We start from the raw sequence: 20335 nt of genomic DNA, 5'->3' as shown, positions 1-20335 counted from the left end.
TTCGAGCATCTGTGTACTTCAGGTTTTTTTAAAGATTAATTTTTATTTGTGCCTATGTGTTTATGCACATGTGTGTTCATGAGAACTTGCATACATGTGAGTCCAATGGCTGTGAATCCAGAAAGGGGCATAACATCCTACAGAGCTGGAATTGCAGGGGTTGTGAGTTACCTTCTGTGAGTACTGAGACTGGAACTCTAGTCCTCTGTAAGAACAGCTAGCACTCTTAACTGTTAAATCATTACTGCAGCCCCTGTGTGTTTCAGTTGAAGGGGATGTTTCATGGAGCAGATGTGAGATAAACACTTAAGTGTGAGGGATGGCAAGGACAGAGGCACCGTTCCACACCATTGCCTTTAGCAGTTTGGGGGTTCCCCTAATCTATTGGAAACATTTATTTAGGTAAAACCAGATCATTGGATTCTGTAGAACAAACACCAAACCTCAGCATGAATTATTATGAAGCCAAGTTGGGATTTATTAAAAGCAGAAAGGTACTCAGAGAAAGAACAAAGCACATCTGAGAGCATGGGTGTGGACTCCTCGAAAGGGAACCATGGTATATTAGAAGACATTTCCATCATAGATTGTAAGCATGGGGATTAAAAGAGAGGAGCACGAGAGAAAGAGTAAGATACTCGAAGAATACACACAGGTTTCAAGGGAGAGGCAGTCTTCACTTTCGCCACATAAGCGATCTTAGTGGAAAAAGGTACATTTCAAAGATGGCTAAGAAACTTTTTTTCTTCTTCCTTCTCTTTATAAGTAAGATGTGGGAAAACTGAAGGTAATTTAGGTAGGATTATAATCTCACAAATGGAAGCTAAAGTCCACTGTTGTTGCACAAAGGGGTTAGGACACATCCTTTCCCTGTATGAAGGGTTTATAGTGAGATTCCTAGGTAACTGCTGAAAGGGGGAAAGGATGTGAGCATGTCCTTAGCTATGCTGGAATTCTTGACTTTTAGCAGATCAAGAAGCTTCAACAAGACTTCCAGGAAAGCAGCTCCTTTCCCTTGCTTGCACTGCTTGTTTTTCTGCTGCAGAAGAGAGAGTCTGCCAAAGTGGGTCTAGGAAAATCATTCCCAAGAGAGAGGAGCTAAAATAAGGCATACACAGAGCACCAAAGAGGACAATGTGAGAGGGAACAAAAGGCTGCAGGAAGCTGGAGGATCCAAGATCAGAGATGTAAGAGGCTGATACCAAAGAAAGAGACTCACTGGGTTACACTGGAAATTTATGAAGGGAAACTTGGCATGCCACTGTGACATGCCTAGCATGATGAAGGTAATCTAAAGAGAAGCATATGTCCCTTATTTTGGATATAAAACTACTGAAATAATGGACCCCCAACAAATTGGTGTCTCTCATGATGGGAAAATAAAAATCTAACACCTTGACTAAATGCAGGACAGTGGGAACATACTGACAACTTTTAAAATCACCTTACAGATGAGACAAAGGTTGAGTCAGGTTCTGTATTTAAATTAACCTCACTTCAGGACTCTAAAAATGGATTTGAGTTTGGTAGGATAGATGGATCGATTTGTTCTTCTTTCTATTGTGTGGCCACATATAATTTGCCTCCTTTCCTTCTGTTTATTTCCTTTTCTCTATTAATTTGAGAGTTTTAATTACCTTTTTAAGGATGGGTGGCCTAACCTGGTTTCACCTGTGACCCTCAGTTTGTTATTTTCTGCCACACTGCTCTAAAAGCTCTAAAAGGTGATTTGGATTCCCCAATATGCCGTGATGAAGTGTTAAGATCACATTTATAGGAATTCCACTGGCCATATTAGAACCCACTGAAAAGTCATGCCACCTAGATAAGGGAAATGTGAGTAGGGCATCATGGGCTCCAGCACTGAGCCAGCAGTGAACCACCAAGACAGGTTCTCACTGTGCTTCTGCCAGGGAGAATTCCTTGTCAGACTGACAACACGATGAGGCACTCTTGTGGATTCACATTGCACATGACCAGCAGAGAACTCAACTCACAAAAGTTCTAGAAATGCCCCCAGAAAATCTCTCCTCTATTACAACTGTATCCAGGCTCTTTCTGGCTAAGACAGCAATGACTTACAGACCTGGTGAACATTGGTTCCAATGTGTGAAGAAAATCATTCATGCTCTTATTTACAATGACTTATAAAGCTGCTCCAATTTGGCTGAACAATGACAGTTCCACAGATGAAAGCAATTTTGCTTCCAGAACTAAAATAACTTGTTCTAAACTCTTGTCCTTCACACTGGTGTAGTTCATTATACATTATAGTCCCCAGAGACCCTTTCCTATTGCAAACCAGCAGGAGACTTCCAGACTTCAATCTCTGCTATGAACTACATATCTTCACTGGAAGCACAACCTCCTCCTCCTTCTGAAATGTATGAGGGAAGTGATACTTCCACTGTGTACCTGAACATTGCTCAAAGCTCCTTCCATGATGTGTCTGCTGTCAGAGGCATTAGTAACTCTTCTAATAAATCTTTTAATGAAGGATATTCCAACTCACTGTCCCACTTGAACCCAAGACCTTCATGAAAGTATTTCTCGGCAAAATTGATCAGTGTAAATTTACATCATCCCTAATATGACTGAGTCTGAGGACTTCACAGAAAAGGGTCACAGAGCCTGAACTGAAGTAATTGCAAACAGAAAAATTAAATGTGAATCACGAGTAAATTCTTCATCACCTTGAGTGTAGAATTTAAGACATTTTTGTGGTGGTCTTTGAAAACTCCATTGCCAACTGAGTGTAGATCTGTATGAGGCAATAAGGAATCTTGGTTCCATATGACTCTGTAGCATTTGTTGGTTTGAACTTCTAGAGTCTGACACTGGGGAGTCTTAGGCACATTTAAGCAGAGCACAATTTGGCTAAAATATTTCTTAGTGATAATTAACACAATCCCATCTGCACATCAAAACTTAAGACACACTTATTCTCTTAGTTGGGATTTCCATTTCAGAAATGAAATACCATGACCAAAATGAAGTTGTGGAGGATGGGGTTTATTTCATTTACAATTCTAGAAAAGAGTCCACTTTTAGAGGGCATAAGGACAAGAACTCAAGCACAGCTGGAGCCTGGATGCAAGAGCTGGTGCAGAGTACATGGAGAGGTGTTGCTTACTGGCTTGCTCTCCATGACTTGCTCAGCCTGCTTTCTTATAGAACCCAGCATCAACAACCCACGGATGGAACCACCCACAATGGTCTGGAATCTCCTCCATCAATCACTAACCAAGAAAATACCCTATATCTGGGTCTTGCAGAGACATTTTCTCAACTGAGGTTCACTTCTGTCAGACAACTCTAGCTTGTGCCAAGTTGATATAAAACTATTTAGTACAATTATATTGAAACTCTTGGAAAGTACATGTGACATCTTCCATAAATGTAGATTTGACAGAATAGCTCAGAAAACAGGCTCAAGATAATGAATGCTTACGAAAAGAGTTTTGGAGAGGGTAGCACTACAGATTTGCTGAGATAAACATGAGAATCTGGGAGAGCCAGTGTGGTCTGGTTATGAAGAACGTGCAGAGATCGGCAGGATATTAACCACCTTTTTTCCTAGCCTTCTGGCCAGAAAGCTGGTTCTCTCCTTTTGATGAGACAACCCTATATGTGTAGCATTCCTGGTTTCCCTAATGCTCATCTGTGACGACAAGGACCTCATATTTCCTACACTTTTTCTTTAAAACAAGTGCAGTGAATTTTACTCTCCTTGGCAGTTAGAACTGCACTGTGATCAGAAAACTGATTGTCCACTGGACAGACACACTGAAGGTGTGTTTGGCAAACACAATGATAACACTAATTACCTTTTAACCACCTTAGTCATATACCCTTTAATACATCAGAATAAAATTTTATTGGGAGTAGAACCCGAAACTTACAGATGACCAATCTAATTTCTTTTATTTCTTTTTCTTTCCTTCCTTCCTCGCTTCTTCTTTCCTCCCTTCTCCTCTCTTCTCTTTTTCTTTCCTCTTTTTCTTCATTTATTTATCCAATGTCAGCCTCCAACACAATTAGAAACTATCACTATTTTTCAATAAGACATATGAAACTATTTTTTAAAGACAAAGGTAAAATTAAAATATACTGCTTTTCATGACGCCCTTCAAAGCTTTAAGAAATGCACAACATTTGCCTCTATTTTATTTTATTTTTTTATTTTTTTTTCTTAGGACAGGAGATAGAGTTTCTCTGTAGCTTTGGAGCCTGTATGGGAACTAGCTCTTGTAGAGCAGACTGACCTTGATCTCACAGAGATCTACTTGCCTCTGCCTCCTGAGTCCTGGGATTAAAGGTGTGTGCCACCACTGCCCGGTTGCCTCAATTTTAAGGAGAAAAATTTCTTCTGAACAAATTTGATGTGGGCTCTGAACTCCACACACGGAATGCTCTGTAAGAGATGTTAGTCACTTAGAAATAAGCACTGGAGATAGCTGTTTGAGTGCACTAACTTTCTTTTTCCTTTCTTTTCTTTCTTCTTTCTTTCTATTTTTCTTTCTTTCTTCATTCCTTTCTCTCTTCTTTCTTTCTTTTTTTATTCTTTCTTTCTTCCTTCCTCCCTTCTTCCTTCCTTCATTTTTTTTCTTGATTGAAGGATGGAACTTTTCCTGTTTAAACTGAACCATCTGCTTGCTTATTGACAGCAACCTTCTGAGTTTAGATTTCTCAGCATAGATCTCTAAGGTAAATGGATCCAGACTAAATTTTTTTGTATATAAATGTTTTTACCCACGAAGAAGATCCTTGGGAAATTTAACATAGCAAAAGATCATTGGATTATTTAAGATTTCTATAAGGAGAAGATTACACCATGGTCACACACACAACTAAAGTGAGTCCTCCCCACAATGGAAGCATTGATTAGTGGATGCTAACAAAACAGACCAGGAAGGCACTACTGGGCCAGCTGTCTCCCTCCCTGAATATTCAGGAGTAATAAGAAAACTGTCACAACAACGCCACCTTGGACACATCTCTCAAAGCTAGTCATTAAGCAGCCATCTGGCATAGTCAGTCCCTCCGTCATGTCTCCTAAAAAGACATAGCAGCTATGGGTTTACAAGGGCATCCAAAAAGACCCTGAGTTCCTATGCACTATTTCTCAGATGTAAGAACTGAGCTCCTGGAGGTGAGACAGTATTTTCAGGACTCTGTGGAGAATTAGGATGAGTGGCTCCAAGATTAGATATTCGGGTTGAAGCTTCCAGAAACAAGTCACACCTCTGCTAAAGGTTCTGTAAAAATAATGAATTGACTAACCTCCTATTATTGTGGAGAATTGTAAGGTCGTATCTCCAGAAAGAATTTATCTTAGACTTTCTTCAGCCCATTTAATGGCCACCTATTGTTTACCTCTGTGACTGACCAAGCAGCATTGTAACTAGCAGGTACAATCATTTTGGAGTATACTAACTGGCCCCTGGTCCACCAACTTAAAGACAAAGAATGATATCATATAATTTCTTAGGCCTATAGAAATGATAACCCTACATTGTGTAACTCACCTAATCAGGGTTCCCACCCATGTATTTGAAAAATGCTTTGATTTGTAATTTTCTTTGTACTGTTACTTTACAAGACACATAAAACTATTACGATGTTGGAGCATGGTATTTGGGGTACTCTAAATCTGTGTTTCTAGGCTATTGACACTCATATCTTGGTTCAAAAGGAACCACCACTAATTCCCTTTGAGGGAGAGCAGTGTGTGCTTGAGTCAACATTGGTTGCTATGGAACACTGAAGCATTTTCATGGTCCTCCATGATAACTATTTCCTGGCTGACAGCTCAAGTGTATTCAAACTTCCACTACCAGCAAAGATGTTTGAAATGCTCCAATGTGGGAACAAAGAGAGAGGGAGAGAGAAAAGAAAGGAAATGTAGCCTGTTTCTCCTGGCCCCCTAGGTCACACAGGCTTCTTTACTCTGGTCATGGTCCTTTGAAATCCTCTCTTTCCCACACGTGTCTCCTCCATGAGCTCGTTACTTCCTAGTACTAGCTGTTAGACTCACTATCTGTGAGACCAGGAATGCCTCAGCGGTTCAGAACGTGGACTGTCCTTGCAGAGGAGTCAAGTTGGGATCTTAGAATTCATGTCGGGTGGCTCTTAACTACCTGTAAGTCAGTTAAAGGAGATCCGATATCTTCCCTCTGCAAGCATGCACCCTCCCCCACACATACATTGACATGATTACTTAGACATAATTTTAAAATGACAAAAATAAATCTTTTTAAAAGCTCAATTGCTAGTCTTTCATTTTCATTTCATAAAAACAATGCCCTGTTGCCTTTACTTTCAAAAAGCCCTGCTAAGGCATTTGGAAGTTTCACATACAGCCTATAGAATGTTTTCTTCATCTTATAACTTAATGATCAAAACATAGGTATTAGAACTGAGTATATTACAAATGAATAATCTGTATTGGTAAAAGGAGTCACAGGAATAATCTTGATTTAGGAAATCAAGGGCAGAATAGAATCACAGAGCTCAGAAGGAAGAGAAGCTATTAAAGGTCACGGAGTCGTACTATGCTTTAAACATAAAGGAAAATGAAACATGGGTTGAAATCATCACCCCATCTGTGTAAGGAGAGCGCTAGATCAGAGTCCTGGATAATGGTTTTTGGCTATCTTACCTGCTGAGCAAACTCTTTAACTGAAGGGACTGGGGGGTGGGGGGTTGACTGGTGCATGACAGAACAGATCTCAGAACCAGAACCAGAATCTGGAGGGCTGTAAGAATTACATATCCTTAGGCATCTCTGCAGGCCTGCACATCACAGGTTTTAGGGGCAGACCCGGGGCTCTGTTTCAATAATTTTTTTAAAGCAATTGTGAGGCAAAGTTAAAATTGAAGGCCCCTAATCTGGGCAAACAAATCTATCTTCAGCCATCTGAGAAAATCATTCTGATACTATTCATTCAAATCTGCTAGCACATAGTCATTTTCAATTTTATTTTAGAATGGCCCAAGGCAGTATATTAAATCTCTAAGGCTAGAGACATGAAAATTAACTTCACATCAAATATTTTATTTTCCTGTATGTTACTTCATCTGAAGCTAGTTCCTTCCTCTGCAATCATTTCATTCAGCACCTACACTGTGCTCATTTCTGTGGCATTCTCCTAAGTTCTTCATACATCCCTCCTGTATCATGTAACCAGCTATACTTCTCAAACTTACACCTGTCACTGCTGTTTCAGTTGTCAGTTCCTGTGAGTGATACATACAATATTCCCTTTGCATTTCTCACTGCTCAGGTTTGTGCATGGTGATTCTGTTGAATAGAACTTTGAAGAGGTCATTCTCACCCCTGAGCTTCTATTCCAGTCTCCAAGAGACTACATAAAAGCAAAATGCCCAGTCATGTTATGTTTCACCTCATCACCTAATCATACATATGAGAAATACAACATGGTACAATACACCAGCTGAAGAAAAACAAAAACAAAACAAAACAAACAAACAAACAAAAAAAAAACCACAGGGTCTGCAGAGACAAATGAGCACTTGTAATCAGGTACTATTCTTAGAGGATCCAAGTTCAGTTCCCAGTACTCATTTAAGGCAGTTCACAACCAGCTTTAGCTCCAGACCCAGAGGATCAGATACCTCCTTCTGGCCTCCTTAGAAAGCCACACAAACATGGTACTCAGCACACACACACACACACACACACACACACACATACACAAATAAAATAGATAATTTTTATATCTTTAAATACTATTGCCAAACTAAAAGTATTCTGATTTGATTTCTCAACTATTTGATGCATTTTTCTTTTAATCTTTTGATGACTCCCTAGAGTAATAATGTACAACTTATTTCTTAAAGTGAGAAATTGCTTCACAATACTTGAAAATTAGTACAATTCATTTTATCAATAATCAAAACAGAATCTAGAGGCTACCCTTGAAAGATATAGAGAAAGGTTTTATAGAAATCCACATTTCCTCATGACTAAAAACTTTTAATAGGAAATATAAAGATTCCTGAACCTAACATTTGCAAACATATACAAAGCTATAAACCAGTTTTATATTTGAATACAGAACGATGATACCTTCCAATGTCCACAAGAAGTAAAGGTTGTATTTTTTTTCCTTAGCACTTCTATTCTATGTTGTATTAAGGGATATAGCCAAGAAAATTAAATACAAAAGAAATAATAAAAAGATATCCCGGTTGAGAAAGAGGTTTAGAAAAATTAAACAGCATGATCTTTGTTATAATAGCTGTTAAAATCAGCCAGGCAGTGATCATGCACACCTTTTACCCCAGAATTCAGGAAACATAAGCAGGTGAATCTCTGAATTTGAGGCAAGCCCAGTCTACAAGAGCTAGTTGCAGGACAGGTTCCAAAACTATAGAGAAACCCTGTCTCAAAAAAGCAAAATTAAATAAATAAATAAATAAATAAATAAAGAAGCTGCTAAAGTTCTAGAATAACAGGAATTAATATACAGTTTTAAGGAGGTCACAGAATTGAAGGCAATATACACAAATAATTTGCACTCCAACCTACAAGTATTATAATAGATATTTGGTATTTTTTTTAAAAAAATCTGTGATCAAATTTGTTCAGGACCATTGTGACAGATCTATAAGATTGTTTAGGAGTGAAGCAGGTTTGATTTACCTCCAAGTTCAAAAAGGAAAATAGAAATTTATAGGCAAGGTAGAGTGGGAATGATGGTCAAACAATTGCCAAGTGGAAATCCCAGGGCTTAGAGAGAGCCTGGATAAATGCACTTAGCTTGAAGAGGGCAGAAGACAGGCCAGGGTTATCTGTCATCACCAAGGCTGGCAGAAGAAGGGGGACTAAGATCGAAAGTAATCATATATTAAAGACAGGTAATTCTAATTAAACTGATTTGTTAGGATCCTCACCCAAAACAGACAAATTCTTAATGTTGAATGTCAGGGTCATATTGATAGCATAGATTTGAGCAAACCAGGTAAAGGTTGGTCATGAGTAATGAAAGATAGAAGTTTTAGTTTGAAATATCTATTTATCATTGCACCAATCCCCAACAGAGTTAGATGTGAAGGACACTAGGAAAAGAAACAAAAACATTTGCATGAAAAATGAACCCTGTTGTGTATGTGCCTTGGAAGACGCAATACTTCAAAAATGTTCCCCAGGCAATCTATGGGGAAACTGTAATTTCAATAAAATTTCACTGAAAATTTCAGCACAATATTTTAAAAAGTAACAAGGCCAGTTTTATTGTAGATTTTGTTTTTGTTTTTCCTGACGCATCATAGAAAGTTCATTAGAAAGTGGCATTGCTCAGTAAAGCATAGTGGGACACATCTTTAGTCGCAAGCACCTTGGGAGGCAGGTAGATCTGTGAGTTCGAGCCAAGCCTGATCTACATATTGAGTTCTAGGATAGGGAGATACATAGTGAGATTCTGTTTTAGAAAACACAAAAACCAAAAGGGGGAGGGAAAGAAGGAAGAAAGGAAGAGAAAGCAACCAAGCAAGGAACATTGCTCTATGATAAAATTAAAGGTGCATTAATTAAATAGAATGGAGACAAGAACTAGAATGAAACATACAGTCCAATATATACTAGTATCAATTTTATAATGGTACCTAGCCCTTATAGCTGGGATTTGAGGTATCTCGCAAAGACTTTTGTTTTAAAGAAAAATCTTCAGCATCTTGGTTTAAGGAAGGATGTTTTAAGCCTATGAAAGGAAATCACAGCCTAGAGAAAGCAATCTTCATCAGAATCACAGCCTACTGACTCTCAAGATTAATTATTGGGTCTGGAGAGATGGTTCAGTAATTAGGAGAACTTGCTGCTCTTCCAGAGGTCCAGAGTTCAGTTCCCAGCACCCACGTGTGGCAGCTCACAGATGTGTGTAACTCCTGCTCCTGGGGTTTTAACACCATTGTTTTGGCCTTCAAGGACAACCTCACACACATGTGCCCTCCCCAGATACACAATGTTTTAAAAAAAAAATCACAGTAATAGTAATGACAATAATTGACAAAAAAAGAAATCATAAGCTGAAAAATACAATTACTCAGCTATTGAGAGACTAGTTCATTGGCTACACAGTCAGATTTAATTCCAGTATTCAGGAGGTTGAACCAAGAAAATTACAAGTTTGAGTCTGGCCTGGGTTTCATAACAAGTCAAAATCTAGACTCCATATAAAAATAAGTTAAAAAAATGAAATGATAAAAATATTTACAAAACATGTTTGCTTGCTCCCTTTCTCTGTGCATCTTATTTGTGTTGTTTCAGATGCTACAACCTTGGGTCCCCTCAATTTTTTTTTTTTTTTTTTTTTTTTTTTTTTTGGTTTTTTCGAGACAGGGTTTCTCTGTGGCTTTGGAGCCTGTCCTGGAACTAGCTCTGTAGACCAGGCTGGTCTCGAACTCACAGAGATCCGCCTGTCTCTGCCTCCCGAGTGCTGGGATTAAAGGCGTGCGCCACCACGCCCGGCCCCTCAATTTTTTTTTAACCTTTATGCTACCCCTTGCCTGCCCTGAAGACAGCTTTACATTTCTTTCTTTTTTAGTTTCACCTACGTGCAGTATTTTTCCTGGTAAGAACATATTATAAAGATCCAGCGAACAGCAATGGCAACAAAATCCAACATGCACTGAAATTAAGCTTCCCAATGTCTATATGTCTCAATGAACTTCTCAAAGGAACGGCCATTCTGAAACTGCAATTTCACACTGGGTTTTATACTTTCACTATCAAGTATGTTTTCACACAGTGATCCATCACCAGAAAAGAAGAATCTGTGAGAGAGTTAGAACTAGAAAACAAGGAACTTTATATTCTATTTTATTACTTATGTCCGTGTCCATTGCTGGCATTCAGTCCTCCCTCATCTCCTAGTAGCTAGTCTTTCTTGTTGTCTTTATTAGTCTGTATTCATGTGCACATTTGTTTACATTTTTATATGTACATTTCCCATAATATATTATATATGTATGTATGATATATATGTATATATATATGGGCTAGGATACACATAAGAGGAAGAACATATATGTATTTTTCTTTCTGATGTTATTTGATCTACTTTATATTATATACTATGGTCAGGCAAATTTTTTGGTTTCACTTTTCTGTAGAGGTAAATACAATTTCTCTATATATATGGATATAGATATAGTATGTATATGTATGTATATATAAAATTTTCATCATCCATTTATCAGTTGATGAACAGCTATGTGGATTCCAATTTTTTACTACAGTAAATAAAGCAGAAATAATCTTGGAAATGCATTATCCCTATGGTGTGGTATAGAGTTTTCCGGGTATATAGCTAAGGTATATAGTAGTTCTATTTTTAATTTACTTTCTCACTGAACCTGGAGCTTGTGTACTTGCTAGACTAGGTGGTCAAAAATGTGAATAGCTAACAATTACATGAAAGAATATTCAATGTCACCAGTCATAGGTGAAATTCAAATTAAAATCTCAGCAATGCAATCATGTCTACTAGGACAACTGTGTAAATTTTTAAAAGGTAAAGAAATTGCTAACAAAACCGTGGAGAGATTGATGAGAATGGAAAATGATTCAGTCACTACAGAAGTAAATTTGGGACCAGTGAGATGGCTCAGAGGTTAAAGGAGCTGTCTGCCAAGTTTGAGTCCTAAATTTGATCCCCAGAATCCGTACAGGAGGAAGAGAGAACTGGCTTCTGCAAAGGTGTCCTTTGACCTCTGCCCATGTGCTATGGCACACAAATGCACACACACCAAAAATAAGTAAGGCCTGTAGAGATTTCTCAGCAGTTAGAATACTCACTGTTCTGGCAGACGACCAAGGTCTTATTTTTAACACCCATATTAGACAGCTCACAATGCCTGTAACGCAGCTCCAGGAGACTTGACACCATTTTTCAGCCTCCACTGGTACCAGGTATGCATATGGCACTCACACATACATGCAGGCAAACACTCATCCACATAAAATAAAAAGAAACAAACCTTTCAAAGAAATACATATACATGGAGGGCCTGCACTTTCCTGAAGGGAAGAGAGAAGTAGTTGGGGGAAAGGTAAAGATTGGAGGGAAAGAAAAGAAAAAATAAATAAATTCATAAATAAAATTTAAAAACCAGTTTGGCAAAAGCTCAAGAAGTGAAATATAGAATTAACTGAAGCTCAAAAATTCTACTATTCAAAAGAACTGAAACGAGGTATTCAAACCAGCACATGTAAACACATCTTGGGAACAGCATTGTTTACAACGGTCAGAAAATAGATGCATCCCAAACACTACAGGGGATGAGAAGACAAACAAAATGAACTATATCTCTACAGGTGGGTGCTATTCAGTCCTAAAGAGAGAATGGAGCACTGACCGTGAAGCTATGTGGGTGAACATCAGAAATACTACAACTAAAAGGTGTAAGATACCAAATGACAAAATTTGAAGATCCCTTTTTGTGAACAACCCAGAAGAAGAATCAAAACCACCAAACAAGAATTTTGGTAGTTGTTGGGGTTCTGACTAAGCCAGGTCAGCATGAGGGAGAAACTGCTTACAGAGAGGAGGGTTTTCTTAAGAGTGATGAGATAATTTCTTTTCAGAAAGCCATGAGGACTGTGAAACACCACAGGTGGTACTAAAGGCTGGGGAATTCTCATTCAAAAATGATTAATTTGTGAGCTAAAAAGATAGGTCAGTGGAAAAGGCATTTGCTTTATAAATTTGAAGACCTCAGCACCCACATAAATTCCAGGCAGTCATGGTAGTTCACCTATAAGCTAGATATTTAGAAGACAGGGGTTGGGTACACAGGGAAAGCTGGTTGCAAAGTCTAAACAAACGAGTGACTTTCCTATGAGGTATCCTGCCTCAGTGAATAAGAAAGATGATCAAGAACATACAGTATCAACTTATAGACTCCATTCATTCATATACATACAAAAAGAAAGGAGGGAAGGAAAATTGATTCTAACTAAGTGAATGCAATTTCAACAAAAATTAGGGAGTGATATCTCTTTAAATATTTATTTTCTATGTATGATTATATTACTAAAATTCATATTTTGGCACAACATGTGTGCTGGTGTCCCAAGCTGAATATGTCATCTCCTCAGGAACTAGAGTTACAGACAGCTGTGGGAACTGGGAACTAAATCTGGGTCCTCTGGAAGAAGCACAAGTGTTCTTAACTGCTGAACCATTTCTTCAGTCTCATGTTTCTCTCTTAATGAAACATTTGCTCATGCTTCCCGTTCAATGAAACATGTCTTATGCAGGATTTTCTTTATTTGTTCTTCTTTGTCTATTATACTAACACACATGGATATGTGTATTTACGCACACAAAGATACACAGGAGTGGGTACATTTATCTTTAGAAGACATCCGTGCCCTACTTAAAGATGAGAAGTTGATCTAAATCTTCCTGAAGGTGTAAGAGGCTTGCCCACATATCTCACTATAGCATTCCGCAATGAGATTTACTCTCTATAGCAATGGGAGATTTTCAGCTCCATGAGACTCTTACCCAATGAACATCATCAGTTAACTCTCTTTAGAGCCTGAAAGACACTCTTTAATTAGGTTCTACAGGTTCAAGCAGAATAAGCAAAAAGTAGACCCACTTGCTCAATTGCGACCTTTTACTAAGAAATCCTAGGAGGAAGATGATACTGCAAGTTCTTAGATATTGAGAAGGGGATGGACAGTCAACCTCCACCTCCAAAAAATAATAAGTGTATCTTAACCAGGAAGAGTCACTGACAGCAAGAGAAATGCATGCATTAAGAGAAAGTATCTCAATTAAAATTATATGTATGGTAATTTCACTATAGCGACTTAACTGTAGTTGGCTACTGTGCTCAACTGGTGCGTAGAGTGCTGCTCTGGTAGCTGAAGTATTGCATCATGTGAATCTGTAGTGTGTGTGTGTGTGTGTATGTGTGTGTGTGGTGTGGTGTGTATCATGTGTGCTTTTAGGTTTAGTGTAGGCAGAAGACTGCAAAGCATGTCTGTGGAGTTCAGAGGACAACATGGTTGTCAGACTTCATCTTCTATCTTTCATGACGCAAGGTCTTTACACAGGCAGAATGTCCATAACTGTGTACTTCCGGGTAGCTATGGAACAAGCTACAGAGCATTCTCTTGCTCCTCCCTCACATCTCGCATCACAGGCTCTGCAATTAGGGGCTGTGCTGCAGCATCCAATTTACATGTGTGCCAGGATTCTGAACTCAACCTCAACTCCCCATGTCTGTGCAGCAAGTGCATTACTGACTGTGCTAACCCCCCAAAATTTTACTTTTTTAAAACATATATATTTTTTATTTTGTGTGTGTGTGTTGTAAATGAGCGCAGATGCCCACAGAGGTTTAAAAAAAAAAAAAAAGTCATCAGACTCCACCCTGCACCCACAGCTGGAGTTACAGCAATTGTGAGCTATTCAACCTGAGTGCTGAGAAGCTCTGGTGCTCGGCAAGAACAATAACATGCTTTTTAACCACTGAGTTGTCTTTGCAGCCCATTTATCTGTTTTTAAGTGACTGCTTTCAGCAATTTATTTTAAAAGATTTCTTCTAGCATGGAGAATGCACACAGCTCCTAAAAGTATATTTTGTTCTCAAATTTATCTACTTAGTACTATGAATTCATTATTATGTTCCCAGAGTAATTCATAAGAAACACAATTATCAACCAACCAGTTTCAGAGCAGAATGTCAAGAGAGTTCTTGATTAATTTGTCCCATGCAGGCATCACTGCCTGTGTCATCTCCTTAGCAGTTCCTCACTGTGAAAAGGGAACAAGCCCACACCTGTTCAGTCAGCTGAAACCTCATCCTCCCTAAGTACTCCATATACTTCCAAGCCTCTGTGGCTGTGAGAAGGTCATGTTCCACCTGGTAAACATCCCACATCTTCTAAACTCTCAATAATGAATTCATCTTCCACAAGCTACTGTATTATCTTTTAAAAGAATGTTTCTCAACTATTCCTGGAAATAAAATTCATATAGTCTTTCCTAAATCATTCAAGTAGGCATAGTAATCCATGAGAGATGATGAGTCCTTCTTTTCCTCCCAAATGTCTGGGGAGTCTGGGAGTAATTATATTCATATAATATTTGAAATATAAATGATCATAGAAACCTTTTGTCTAACAAATATACCTATATACAGAAAATTATGAAGAAAGGAAGGGATTCTTTTGACCAAGTTTAAGGGTAAAAGTCCATCGTGGTAAGTAAAGCATAGGAACAAAAATAGGAGGGAACTAGTCACATTGAATCTGCATAAAGAAAGACAAATAATTAACAGGAAATGGGCTAGGCCATAGAAACTTTCTAAGGCCAATCTCTCATAATCCACTCCTTCCACCAAGGCCCTACCTCCTAAAGGTCCCACAGTCTCCCCAGATAGCACCAGAGTATCAGGTTCAAGTGCTCAAATATTGAACCTATAGAAGTATTTCATATTCTATACAACATTCTGAGAAAAAAAATACTAGAAAAAAATGACTGGAAGGAGTTAGGCATTCATATAAATAAAGAAAAAGTGAATGAGCTTCTTGTTGTAGTTATTAGGGAGCCAACAAAACAAAGTCCCTGTGGAGACTTTGCATCATTAAGCAACCCAGAAAGCTCTAATGTAGCCACATCCCAGTTAAGTTGATTTAGTCAACTTATGCACTCAGAGAGTTCTAAATGTGCAGAAGAGAAATCCTAATGTAAGTGACAGAACTGGTGGCATGTTTCAACATATCAGGACAATTGCCACCAAGCATGATGAGAACCACCTCTGGCAGGTTGTCTTCTGACTTATATAGATATGCTATGACATACTCATACCTACTGCAAGCACATACACATGCACACGCACACACACACACACACTAATAATGACAGTAGTAGTAGTAGCAGCACATAAATGCAAACACACACATACACACACACTTAGTGGTAGTAGTAGCAACATATAAATGCAATAGGAATAGAAATTTCATCCTGTTTCAAAGAATACCTACTACAAAAGCTGGCCATGTGGAGTGAATATGCATTACAATTACCATGTACAGAAATATTAGTTGAATGCAAAGGGGAATGGACATTCTGATGAAGGCTGATTATGATGTCAAGTACACAGTCCATTGTGCTTTCCTACAAAACTGAGAACTAGTATGAGACGTTGTGAAGTTACATTCTAATTGAATTGATAAAACATTTTATTTTTAGAAATTTTCAATAAATTTTCACTTCAATAGTCAAGATTGAAAGCAGGACTGCTTAGATAAATTCTGGCTTGGCACATCATGCGCAGTCTACTTCCAAGCAGTTATTGGTCATGTAGAGGATTAGAACCCACCAACTCGGATATTAATACATGAGAAGGTATTTTTATTATTAGAATTAAATGAAAAATCAAGAGAATGTTAATGTGTTTCTGATATTTCAGTTCTTACACCAAATAACTCAAGCTCCAAGGAGATATTTCATCTGACCTAAAGTCACAGAGACTTTGGTCCATGATGGGCTCCTTGGTAGTCTATCTGTTGTGAGGTTGTACATCATGGCAGGGGACCAACAGCAGGACAAAGCTCATTCACCTTATGGTTGATATGGAGCAGACAGAAAAAAGATGCTGGCATCCGTCTCCCTTTCAAAGACAAGCTTCCAACAATGAGCCCATCCAGGAGATTCCACCTAGGAAAGCATGTACCACCTCATTATAGCATAGAGGCATCTTTCCAATGAGATTAAAATCAGAGTCTGTATAGGGAAGCATCTACCACCTCCTCATAGCACAGAGGCATATTCCAATGAGACTGCACAGCAGCATCCACCTAGGGAAACATCTACCACCTATTGAAGCACCAGAGTAGAAGACACTTGGACCTTCGGGATTAATTAATGAATCAAACTTTAGTATTTAATAGAGACAGTATTAATCTCTAGGGTCTAAGTGAATAGAGGAACTAGGGGAGAACAGTTGGATATAAAAACATAGACACACAGACACACAGAGAGACAAACACACACACACACACACACACACATACGCATGATTGCAGACATGCCTCCAAAGTTAAGAGTGTTTCCTACACTTGCAGAAGACATCAGGTTGGTTCCCAACATCCTAATCAGTCTTCTCACAACCAGCTGTCACTCCAGCTCCAAGGAACCCTGAACTTACTTTTAGTGTCTTTGGCTACCTACATGCATTTTGTGCAGACATACAGAGTCAGATAAAATGTGTCATTTTTAAAGCGCTGCAAGCATAAAGTCACAGCTGTTGTATTGCTAGATATGGGAGGTCTTTTTTTATTATCATTTATTTATATTATTTTGAGACAGTGCCTCATGTAGTCCGGGCTTGCCTAGAATTAAATATGTAGTAAAGGCTGACCTTGAAATATTGATCCTTCTCCCTTCTTGTTCCCAAAAGCTGGCATTACAAGTGTGGGCAACCATGCCAGGATTATGTGATGCTGGCGATAAAATCAAGAGTTTTGTGCTCGTCAGAGGAACACTCTACTTTCTGAGCTATATGCCTAGTCCTTTGGCAGAGTGATAATTTCTTAATAAATCAAACTTTTATGCAGTATGGAAAGAGCTTTTATATGTAGTTTACTAGGCTGTTTGTAATAATAGGAAGAAATTCTTTCAGGTCCATAAAAAGGGCCATTCATCAATTAACTTTTTGTTATTATGTTGGACTATAAATTAGGCTCAAGTTACCTTTACCACAGATGTGTCCTTAAATATTTTTATAAAAGTTTTCACAAACAAAGTATATTGGTACACGGCCATTTTTCTAGCACTGAGGAGACTGAGTCAAGGTTATCTTGGGCTCTCTATAGCAACACCCTCTCTCAAAACAAACAAACATACAAAGAAGCAGTCTACCTCTTTAATATGGCTTGCATGTTAAAACATTCTGATGATAATTAATATACTAATTAATGCCTTTATTAGTACTTTGTTATTTAAAATGATGGATTTGTTTTAAGACAGGATGGAATAGAATATATCCTTGGCAGTCCTCAAACTTGGTATATAGCTAAGGATGACCTTAAACTCCTGATCACCTTGCCTCTTCCTGCAGAGTGCTGGACTGAAGGTGTGCACAACCACACTGGCTATGTTTAGTGCTGTGAATCAACCCCAGGGCTTTGTGCATGCTCGATAAGCACTCTACCCACACAGCCACACTCTAAGTCCAAGAATGGTGGACATTTAAGAGCATTAATAATCTGTCAGTTACAGAATTATGTGGGCTGATTCACGATTTTATTTTTCAAAAGAGATTGCTTGCTACTATCTATCCTGTTGAATATTCAATTGATTTCTGCTAGTGACATGAAATAATCTGCATTGGATACCACATTTCTCAAACAATACCTGGGAAAGGTTTAAGATTAATTTTACTTTCAATTATATATCAACTCCTATGTCTCTATTTGTCTGCCTGTCTGTCTATCATCAATCTATTATCTATCTACCCATCTATCATCAATCTATTATCTGTATATCTGTCATCTATATCTATCTATCTATCATCTATCTATCTATCTATCTATCTATCTATCTATCTATCTATCTACCTATCTATCATCTATCTATCTATCATCTGTCATTTATTGTCATTTATCTTTATCTATCATCTATCAATCTATCATCTATCTATCATCATCTATGTACTGTCTTTCATTTGTGTGTGTGTGTGTGTGTGTGCGCGCGCGCATGCACACATGCATGGACATGGATACCCACTAAGGTTTCTGAGTGGTTAAATCACGAGGAACTGTTGTTACAGACAGTTGTGAATTGACCCATATGGATGTTAGGAATCCAGTCCTCTGCAAAACTAGAAACACTTTAAGCCACTGAACCATTTATTCCCCTGACTGGACATCTTAAATGGTGAATATTCATTTCTAGTAAAAGTTTATAGCAGCGTTTCTCAACCTCCCTAATGCTGCGACCCTTTAATACAGTTCTTTGTGTTGTGGTGACTCCACGTACAAAATTATTTTACTTTTTTTCCTACTTCATAATTGTCATTGTACTACTGTAATGAATCATAATATTCATATCTCTTTTCTCATGGTCTTAGGCATGTCATAGGTTGAGAACTATTGTTCTGGAGTCTAGGAAGGAAGACCAAGATCAAGTACCTGTAGATTTAGTGTATTGCAGGCTTTGCTGTTGCTTCATCTACACATAACCAAAGAGAACCGCAACCTCTTGGTACTTAAGGACACTGATCTTCTTATACAGGCTCCACCTAAATGACCATATTTCTCCACTACAGTCTGACATTCACATGCCATCATGACAGTGATGGTCCTGCAATACATGCTGTTCTCAGGGGAATGGAGACATAGCAGTTCTTTCCTTGACCCACAAATAACATAGCACCTAGACATTTAATTGTCAAAAGATATATAGTAATTACTTTAAAACAGCTGGCACTGAAACACAGACTCACTTGTGTGTTTGATGTCCATAAGATAATTACAGTTGTTGAGGACTAGACAGTTGTGTGGCTACACTGAGAGAGTGCTCACTTAGCATGTTCAATACACTGTGTTAGATCCCCAGTACTATGTATACTGGGTGCAGTGCACTCCATTAATCCCAGCATTGGGAAGATGGAGAAAAAGGGATTAGATGCTCAAGATCATGTTTTACTAGCTAGTTCCAAGAAATATTGGGCTTCCTGAGACTCTGTCTCACTTTTTAAAAACTGAACAGGACAGTTTGCTTCTTCCTCTCAAGCAGCATTTACCCATAAAAACTAACTGATAATACACATCCTTTCCTTCCCTCTCCCAACTCTTTCCTTAGTGTTTGCACTCCTAAATAAAATAATACTCAACATTTTTATGTTCATTCTTGTGTATAAAAATATGGCAGTATATTTGCCACATACGTGTAGGTGCTTTCAGGGGCTAAGAGGGAGCTCCAGAGGCCCAAGAGCTCCGGTTGCAGGCAGTTGAGCGCTAACTAGCACGGGTACTGTGAACTGAATTCTGGTTCTCCATAAGAGCAGAAAATATTAGCTGCTGGGCCATTTTTCCCCTACCACTCACCCACCCAATATACTTTCAAAACATCTGATCTTTTCTGAATTTTCAGCTAAGTAAGATGCCTCATTTCATAAAAACAATTACTATTCTGTGGCAGAATAATAGCATATTACAGTTGATCATACCTAAGGATATTTTTTAAATACAGCAATAAAACTCATAGTAATTATGTGAATAATTCTCTTCCCCCCTCTCTTTCTTTTTAAGTTAACAAATCTATGAAATAGCAAGCTTTGAACAAAC

This window comes from Chionomys nivalis, chromosome 5 (assembly GCF_950005125.1).
Source record: "Chionomys nivalis chromosome 5, mChiNiv1.1, whole genome shotgun sequence".
Lineage (NCBI taxonomy): Eukaryota > Metazoa > Chordata > Mammalia > Rodentia > Cricetidae > Chionomys > Chionomys nivalis.
The sequence above is the reverse complement of the archived record's forward strand: the minus strand, read 5'-3'. Positions refer to the sequence as shown.